General features: G+C 35.6%; 1 non-coding gene across 1 annotated transcript; it reads left to right on the forward strand.

Moving 5' to 3' along the window:
• Positions 1 to 2114: 2114 nt before the first annotated feature.
• LOC111828808 lies at positions 2115 to 2221 on the forward strand. Its single transcript, XR_002832568.1, has one exon. It is a non-coding gene; the product is annotated as a small nucleolar RNA R71 (small nucleolar RNA).
• Positions 2222 to 10223: the final 8002 nt, after the last annotated feature.

Raw genomic sequence — 10223 nt, forward strand, 5'->3', positions numbered from 1 at the left:
TCTACCCTTTGCAAACCTTTTTCTTTTTCTTTTCAAACCACACCCATTGGACACTTTTGGTCTCTTTTCTTATCAAAACACAACCCTCATGATCAAAACTTTATTATTCAATAGCCACCTAGGGAACCCTTTCTTTAAACACTAAGCTCTTATTTAATCCAACTTTCTTTGTCAACCTTTGCAAAAAAATTTCTTTTTGGGAGACTATCTTACCCAATTCTTTCTTTTACTTAGATCTAGAGCTTCCTTTCTTATGACTTTAATTCCCTAGGGACTCCTTTTAAACTCAATGATCAAGCCTTTCATCTTCAACCTTTTCTTTTTCTTCTTTCTCCAAAATCCAACCCAAATGTACAATCTAACCACCTATCTCTTTCATTCCCTTCCTAATAACTAGCTCCAAAATTTCCAAATACTAGCTAAAACAAGAGCTAATACCTTGTCGTTCTCGATTCTCTCAAGATTTCACAATCTATAACATTATCAAGAAGAGGTCTCACTCACAAATCATTTCATGGGATGAAAAGAAAGGTTAAGGTTAAGGGTAAAGGGGACTTTTGAATCATTCAAGAGAGTGGTGAAAGGGTATATGATTTGATTAAGAAATATTTACCATGAGAATGCATTCAAAAACCATAAGCGAGAGGATTAGATTCAAATTAAGTCCAAATACATAGAGATGCTTCAAAGATCATGTAAGTTTCACACAAGAAGAGATTGCTTTCCAAAGATACAAAGGTCTAAGCATGAATTTTCATTTCTTTCCAAGATGATCAAGCAACAATGAACTATGATCGAGGGCTTTAATTTCAGTCATAAGATTAAATTTCAACAAGGTATATGAATCATCACTTTCAATGCTTGTGCAAATGCAAGCTATATGCTACTAGACTCAATCCTAGAGATATAGATGACTATGCAAAATTACATGCATCTTTTGGATTTTTCAATTTTTTTTTTTGATTTTTCTCAAAACAAAGCTATTAACAAATGCAAGACTCAAGAGAAATGAAAAACAAAACAAAACACATCATTAGATACCTAGTCCCTCCCCCAAACTTAATTCACAAAGTCTCGGTGTGATAAAAAAAATGAGGAAGAGACTAACAAAAAAAAAACTAAAATGAGACTCAAAGCGGTATATACAATGGAAGGTGAGGCCATACCTTGGCCCTAGTTGGGAACCTTAGGGAGTAGAGTGAGAGGAGGAGTGGAACTCCTTGGTAGGCTAGTTGAAGGGGTTGAAAGAGTGTGGAGGTGGGAATGGTTGGACCGTGTTCCACCATTGAGGTTGATGGTGATGACCCTTGAGAGGAACTCTTGAAGTCTATCTTGGTCGTTTTGAAGTTCGGGTTGGATTCTTGCTTTGACACTTGCAAAAGGAGTAGAAGAACCCTTACACTTCACCTTATACTCAATTTTTCCATCTATTAGCTTCAAGGGATGCAAGCTCATGGTGTTAGAGGAAGGAACAAAGTTGGGAGGGTGGGTTTGTTTCTCCTTCCTCTTGTTGGCTTCAAGGCCTCTCTTAGCATCCAAGATGTTTTCATCAATCTTTATGGTCTCTTTATTCCTCACATTAACAACTTTGTTATCTCCATGTTGATAAGTCAAGTCTCTAGTCACTTTCTTACTCTTCATGTCTTCATGTTAAGAAGCCAAGCTAGTGATCTTACCATTAAGAGCATTGTACATCTCATCCATCTTGTTGTGCATATCGACACATCTCTTACCAAAATCCATATAAATCTTTAGTTTGGCCTTCTAAAACTCGATTCAACATGGAATTCACTTCATTATCTTGTGGAGAAGGTTGAATATAAGATTGTTCTTGGTTTGAGAATTGAGACCTTGGTTTGAATCCTTGCTCTTGTTGAACTTGGAATGGTCCCTCTTGTGAATATCTCCATGTGTAGTTGGCTCGTGGTATTTCTAAAGACGATTGATCATATATCTCATTGCACCTTTGATCGATTTCGGCCAAATTCTCAACAAGTAACTCTCCTTGTTCGATAGTGAGATTTACAAAACTTCCTTTGCTAGCCACGTCCAATCTCCACTTTAGCTCCTTACTAACTCCCCTATATAAAATACTAAGGATATCTTTCTTGTTGAATCCATGATTAGTGCAATCTCGAGTATATCCCTTAAGTCTTCCCCATGCTTCGTAGAAACTTTCATTGATTCTTTGCTCAAAGCCCATTATGTCCTTCCTCACTTTGGCCATTCTTTGCTTAGAGTAGAATTTGAGAAGAAATATCCTCTTACAAAAATCCCAAGAGTTGACCAAATGTGATGGTATAGCTCTTTCCCATCGGCTTGCTTTTTCTCCAAGAGAAAATGGAAACGAAATGAGCTTGATACTATCATCGGGCACACCTCCAATCCTAAATGTGCTACACAACCTCTCAAAGGAGTCCAAATGATCATATGGATTCTCCATAGCTAGTCCCAAGAATTGAGAGCCTTGAATCAATCGAATCAAACTTGGCTTGATTTCATAAGCATTAGCTTCTATTGGAGGAGGTCGGATTCCATATCTTGACTCATGACAGTGAGGAACATCAATGCTTCCTATTGTGGTTGTTTCCTCTCTAGCATAAGTTGGATTTCCTCTCAAATCTTGAGGTTGTGGAGCTTGAATAGTGTTAGTACGAATGTCCCCATCCAACACCTTGAATGACCTTGTCTTCCCATTCTTCTTATTTTGATTTGAGTAGCTTCGAAAGCACAAGAGAATCAAAGAAGACAAGTTAGTAACAAAAAATAAAAGAGAGCTCATCATCTCAACTAGATGTGTGAATCTAATTATATGCGCGAAAAGTAAATGGCTTAGTCTCAAGCAAAAATGAAATCCTAATGGCTAATTGATATTGCTCCCCGGCAGCGGCGCCAAATTGATGTAGTGAATTTTACCCGATCAATTAAATTATCGAACCTCAAAGAGCAACTAATTAACACACCAAGAATAAACAAATTTGCTTAATCTAAGCTTAATAAGAGATGAGTTTTGATTTTCTAAACTTGAGTAACAATACAATTCAAACTAAATGCAAATCAAGACAAAAGAAAGCAAGATGCAAATGACTAACAAGATTCGAATTAAAACAAAGCGGAAAAAGACAATTACTAAACAATAATTAAAAGACAAATTCTCGGGTTAAGGAAATTAACTAGAATGACAAAGAGATGGGTTATGGAGGCTCAAACAACTTCTTACAAAGAATGATCCTTAGGCCATAGAACAATAAACAAGACTAACACATTTTCATGAAATTAATCCTTTTACTAATCAATCTATGATCAACTTCTTTCAAAGGCAATCAAATGATGAATAAGCATTATAATCAAGTCTATCTAACCACTAATCACCCTAATCAACAATTTCCAAAGGCTAGGAATGAAAAGCACTTACAAGTTTTGCTTCGGGAATTTCATCGAACACCTTCCGGGCGTGAAATTCCTAAGTTCTAAATCAACATAATTTGGGGTGATTTAGCCTTATTAGCTACCAATAAACAAGGATCCTAAACAATCTAGTCCTAAACTCCATAACCCAACTACTAAATCATCCTAATCTACCAAAACCCAAGAACTCTAAAAGACTACTCACTCATGATCATGTAACCACAAAGCAATGAAATTGATCTTTGAAGAAACATAATTAGAGAAAAGTAGAAGATAACCACAAAGCAATGAAATTTATCTCTGATTAGCCTGTAACCACCACCGTTAGAAAGCTAATTCGATTTCCTATCAAAGCTAAATCACAAGTTAAAGCCTTCATCTAAGTCGATCTTTGAGGGACTTCGGACTGGATCTGCATCATCAATTCTCCTCTTTGCGTTCAAAGATGTGTCTTCTATTATTTTAACCTGAAATGACTTAAAAGACATCCAAAACACACTAAACCACACTCAAAGACACTATATGTTCTAAAAGGCAAGAAGACTCATTTAGACACTAAATGCAACAAAACACAATGAAAATACAATTGAAACATAATAAAAAGGATAATAAAAACATTAATAAAGCTGTAAATATGATGTGTATCAATCTACCTTTTCAATCTGAGAAAATCCTTTAGCAACTAACCTAGCTTTGTATCTAGGTCCCTCCACTCCTGGTATTCCTAGTTTAAGCTTAAAGATCCACTTACAACCAATGGTTCTCAAACCTTCTGTTATGCTCACAAGATTCCATGTGTGATTTTTGTGAAGTGAATCCATCTCCTCTTCCATAGCAGCAATCCAATTTAACCTATCTTTACAGCTATAGCTTCTTCATAGGTCCTTGGTTCTTCAGCATTTATGAGTTGAGACATGTTGAGAGCGTAAGCAGCAACATCTCCATCATCAAACCTACTTGGGGGTTTGATGTTCACTCTCCTTTCCCTATCTCTTGCAAGTTGATAATTTCTGAGATCTTCCTCATCAAAATGATCTTCGTCTTGAACATGCTTTAAATCTGTTCCTAGAGTAGCTCCACCTTCTTCTGTAGCAGCTCCACCTTCAACTGTTTTATCAGTTGCAGATTCAGTAGTCTCACCACTTGCAGTCTCATTTGGTAACATAAATGTTACATCCTTCCCTTGTTTCTTAGACATTGACTCATCATCTTCAGACATCTTTCCTATATCTTTGTATAGAATGCCTTCACAGAATGTTACATCACGACTGACAATGCATTTCCTGTCCTCACTGCTCCAAATTCTGTAACCCTTAACTCACTGCGGATACCCCATAAACACTCCTTTCTTAGCTCCTGGCTTCAACTTCCCCTGATCCGCATGAAAGTAAACCAGACAACTAAATCTTCTCAGGTATGAATATTCAGGTTTCCTTCCCGACCAATCTTCTTCAGGAATCTGAAAGTTCAACCGTGTCGATGGAGTTATGTTCATCACATACACGACAGTAGATGAAGCTTCATCCCAGAATGATTCTCCTAAACCAGTCTCACTCAGCAAGCTTCTAACCTTCTCAAGCACTGCTCTGTTTAACCACTCCATTTTGTTGTGGAGTATAAGGACAACTTTTATGCCTCATAATCCCTTTCTCTTTGCAGTAGTCATCAAAAGGCTTGTTGCAATACTCTAGACCATTGTATGTCCGTAAAGCTTTCAGCTTCTTCCCACTTTGATTTTCAACTAATGCCAACCATTTAACATACTTGGAGAAAGCTTAATCTTTTGTCTTGAGGAAATACAACCATGCTTTCCTTGAGAAGCATCTACAAATGATATGTAGTATTGACATTTTGCCAAACTTGGTGTCACATTTGGAGAACCCCATAGATCAGAATGCACATACTCCAATATTTCCTTTGAAGTATGCTTGCCAATCTTGAATGACAACCTGTGAGATTTCCCCAGAATGCAGTCTTCACACTGCTTCAGTTCTTTAATCTCACTTCCTTTGAGAAATTATTTCTTGACGAGTAATTTCAACACTTTCTCACTTGTATGGCAAAGTCTGCTATGCCATAGTGAAGTAGTGTTCACTACATTCACAGCCGCATTGACCTGCTCAAGTTCTGCTTTTCCATCCAGAAAATAGAGAGTATCTCTATAATCTCCAACAAGAACTTCCCTGTCTTCCTTATAGACTTGAAGTCTTATAGACTTGAAGTATATAGTTCTTAGCCCTGAACCAGCATCCATGACTTTCCCAATGTCCTAGTGAGATAAGATTTCTTCTTGCTGTAGGAGAGTACCTCACTTGTGACAACACAATCTTTGTACCATTGTAGTTCACAATTTGAACTTTACCGATTGTTGTAATTTCACAAAAGGTGTCATTCCCCATCAGAATTCTTCTACTATTCACTTCTTCTACATCAAACATCATATCTCTTCTGAATGTTATATGATAGGAACATCCAGAATCCAAGATCCAAGCATCATTTGTATGTTGCTCTGCGGCTGCCAACATCAAAGGTTCAGCCCACTGAGCTTGTGCAACACTTGCTTCAGCCTTTTGACTTAAGCTAGCTTGGTTCTTCTTAGGAAAATCACGTTTTAGATGCTCTTCACTGCCGCAAATCCAACAAGCTCTTTTCTTTGTCTTTGATTTGCGTCTTGAGTTTGTTTTTCCCTTTGGCTGAGTCTTCTTCTCAGTCCTACCCCTTGTCTGCACAAACAGCCCTTCCTCAACAGGTTTCTTTAGAACTCCTTTCTCCTTCAGCTCCAATTCAATAGAATAAGCTGACATGATGATCTCCTTAGGAGTAATCAATTCCTTGTCTTTGCTGCTACTATACTTCAAGGTGTGTACAAGATTGTCAAATCTTTTAGGTAGACTGTTCATAACAATCGCCGCCGTGTCTTCTTCACTCATCTCTACACTTAGCCTAGAAAGATCTGATAAGAGCTTATTGAAGGTATCCAAGTTTTTGCCAAGACTCTTGTCATCCTCCATATTGAAGCTAAAGAACCTCTGCTTCAGATAAAACCGATTTGGTAATGTCTTCACCTGATATGTATTCTCCAAAGCAGTCCACATATCATAAGCAGTGGGTTCCTTCTTAACTTTTCTAAGCACACTATCAAGCAAACTGTGGCTCAAGAGATTTCTCACTCTCCTGTCTTTCTCAAGCCATTTTGGGTCTGACTTAGCTGCTTCACTCGGCCCTTCCACAGTTTTTCCATCAGATTCTTCAAACACCATACGTTTGCGGAAAAAGGGCTTTTTCATACCTGGACAATTATACTATGTTAAATTAATACATCGGACTATTTACCAGTGAGTAAAAATAGATTGACTTTTAAATAATTTGAATTTCAAACCTAAATTTCAATTTTTGTGTTTTAACATTCCAAAACGTGTTTATTACTTAACTCTTTTAACTTTCCGTTTATTTAATATGACGTGGAATCCACATGTTCAAACCCTAGTATGCTAAGACCCTATTATCCTCTTTCGTACCACTCTGACATAGACACTTTTTACGGTTAAGTCAAACACGATTTAATATATCATCTTCAGTCTCTCTTCTACTTCTCCCCTAACATCGCTGAAATCTGTAGACCTGAAATTTTTAAATATAGCAGCTTCCTCTCTTTTTCTTCTTACACTATTTTTTAACAAATTAATAAACCCTATTATGTTCATGTGTTCTATTGTAGTCTTTATGAAGCTAGATTTGACGAGATTCACTCATAATCTAATTGTTTTACAATCGTTTGTCCTTGGGTATACTCGCAAAGTTTGAATACTTTTCAAAACCGAATCTAATTTGGAAACAATTCAAGTTTTCAAGTCGAACATAATGAGTAGAAGATTAAAATTCCTCCGACATTAGATATATTTCTTTTGATTATTTGAGAATACGATGAGAAATTGGAAGGGGAGAAGGAGAAGAGTGACCGAACAAGATATATTACATGTTTGTTTACGACATTACAATAATAGATACGGTCGAGTGGTTACGGAGGGGTTCGATTCTTGCTTGAAGCAATTATTTTTCTTTTTATTCAAAGATTAAAACGACGTCGTTCTGATCTTCTCTGCACACGTGAATTCCATGTCATAGTTACTAAACAGAAAATTAACAGAGTTAAGCAATACACACATTTTGGTATATTAAAGCACATAAATTGAAATTTAGGTTTGAAATTCAAATTATTTTAAAGTTAAAGTATTTTCACGCACAGTAAATAGTCCAATGTATTAATTTAACATAGTGTAATTGTCCAGATATGAAAAAGCCCTTTTTCCTCAACGCCTTACATGTTGCTGTAAAACTGTAAATGCGCTTGTATTTTTTCTGATTCCTATTCAATCGATCACTAGGAGGTTCTATTTTACAGATTGTTTATTAATCATGAAAATCAAATGCTATTTTCAAATTTTGAGTATACATAGGGTAGGCCTAATATCGTCTGTATCTAATTGGGTAGGTTACCAAATTAAGTCTGCAATTGACAACCTATTCGACCTTAGTCAATGAAAGTATTGTTATTTTACTGGTTTTTTAGTCGGAAGAGAGACACCTAGACAAAAATGAAGTTGAGTTGAATGTATTTGGAGCACACACTATGCCAACTGTTTAATTGAGGTTAGTCTGCTTAACCGGATAACATAACGCTGCTTACACATTTACTCTGGAATTATGTCAATTTTTCTAATTATTTGAGTAATACCATCTTACACCACACTTCTGTAGTTTTGAACAATTGGTCAACGGTGGACTTCACAGAAAACAATTACATATATGGCTGCTTATAAAACTTCATTCTTCATACTTCATTCTTACATAACCGTGCAATTATAAAACTTCGTTTTTCATACTTTGACATCATTTTTCAACAATGAGTTTCCATCTTCTGATCAGAGCATGTTGTCAGTTTGGCGATCAGTTCTTGGTCATTTTTTCGCCCCTTTAGAAACTTGAAAAGTAGAATCAGGCTGGATACCCTTCCTTTCTTGAATGATTTCAGGCTAGATTTCCAGACATACTCTGTTGAGCACCAAGTATAAGACCCTGGCACTTAATGGAAAGTAAGTTCTTTGGCTTGAGGGTTGGTCTTGTTAGTATTAGAACAAGATTGTAGTTGTGTTTTTTTGCATGGATGCATAATTGTTTTAAGTAAGAATCTGATATCTTTTTCTGGTATTATGGTTTTGCATATACTCTCGTAATGTAGATGCAATATATATATATATATATATATATATTGGTGATGGTGAGTAGGGTTGTTCCTGATGCTAGCATTGATGGTTTTGATATGCTAATAAATATTAGACTGATTGGGTAGATTAGAAAAAAATATTATTGGATGCCTTATAAGAAAAAATTACACGATATAAGAATTTTGCCAAATTTCTTAGATATAGATTATATCATAAATACTTTCTTTACGTAATTTTAGTTCACAGTAAATTGAGTTTGACTAAAATTCATGATAATGACTGTGATTGATCATATCCATAATCTCGAGAATACCATATTTGTATTTAAATTATTCTTTGAATTTGACAATGTGTAGGCAACATCATAATGTGAGGTGGACTCTTTATGCTTAGCAATGTAATCAATCATTTCCAGTAACTCAGTTATGTTAGGATTCATAGTTACTAATTTATTATACATTTACCTTTCTAATTTACGCCTTAATCTCACGCCCTTTACACTTTGAGCATCGTTATTTAATAATATGAATTTAACAGAAAATATTATAATTAAAAAAAAAAGAAGTCGAAATTATTGATGAACAAAACAACACATCTGAGAATCACATATCATAGTCTCACATATTCCACAACATACCCTAGTCATCCCTCTCTTAATTGTTGTCCTCTCTGAATCAAATTGTGGAAAACCAACATATTGTTGTGATAATTTAATGTTATTGGCTAGTGTTTACCAAGCTTAAGATATATTAGATGCATATAATGCTAAGCGATGAAGTAATCTAACTATGATAATTGATCTTCCTTCAAAAGCGACAGATAGCGGAAATTATCTTGGTCTCATCTTGAATGGCAGTTTGGTGTCTGTTGGTGTGACGACAATCTGTGGTATTAGCACAATATCCCCAGCCCTATCACCTATGATCACTCTTGCTTCAACAACATGATTAGCCCTTTATGTGATTTGAAGTCTGTTCCCATTACATAGACCACCCTTAAGATCAATATTCCTTAGCAACATAACATGAACACCTTTTTTTAATCGCATAGAATGATAAGGCAAACCTGATAGCTTGATACTGTTAAAAAAATCAGGCGTAATCACACGATTTGTCAAAGAGTCCGTATCAGTAGGATCAATACTATCAGCACTCAAATACTCCATCACCTCACATGTATAAATCATGATAAAAGAAATAATTTCAGTTATTCATGCTTATAAAGAGGAGACTATGGCGGAACAAGAAAATAATATTAGAAGAAATACTTACTATCCAATTTCTCTAGCATATATTGATTTATGATGTCAACGTCATCATTCATTGGTGCCAATATAGCTTTTTCAGATAGAATTTCGCATCACCATTCTTTTCAAACATCCCAAGATCACCATAAATTTCACCAGACTTGTTCACTACTTCTCATCATCTCTCTTGAGTCTAATAACCAGGAACAACATCAATATATCTTCAAAAATCTCGATAAAACCTGAAATTGACTTTATATTTACTCTAAATGCATTTGATCCTCCTGAGCATCCAACTATTAGAGAAACTTTCAAGATATATGCTACATTTATTGTAAATTTGG

This window comes from Capsella rubella, unplaced genomic scaffold (assembly GCF_000375325.1).
Source record: "Capsella rubella cultivar Monte Gargano unplaced genomic scaffold, Caprub1_0 scaffold_1, whole genome shotgun sequence".
NCBI lineage: Eukaryota > Viridiplantae > Streptophyta > Magnoliopsida > Brassicales > Brassicaceae > Capsella > Capsella rubella.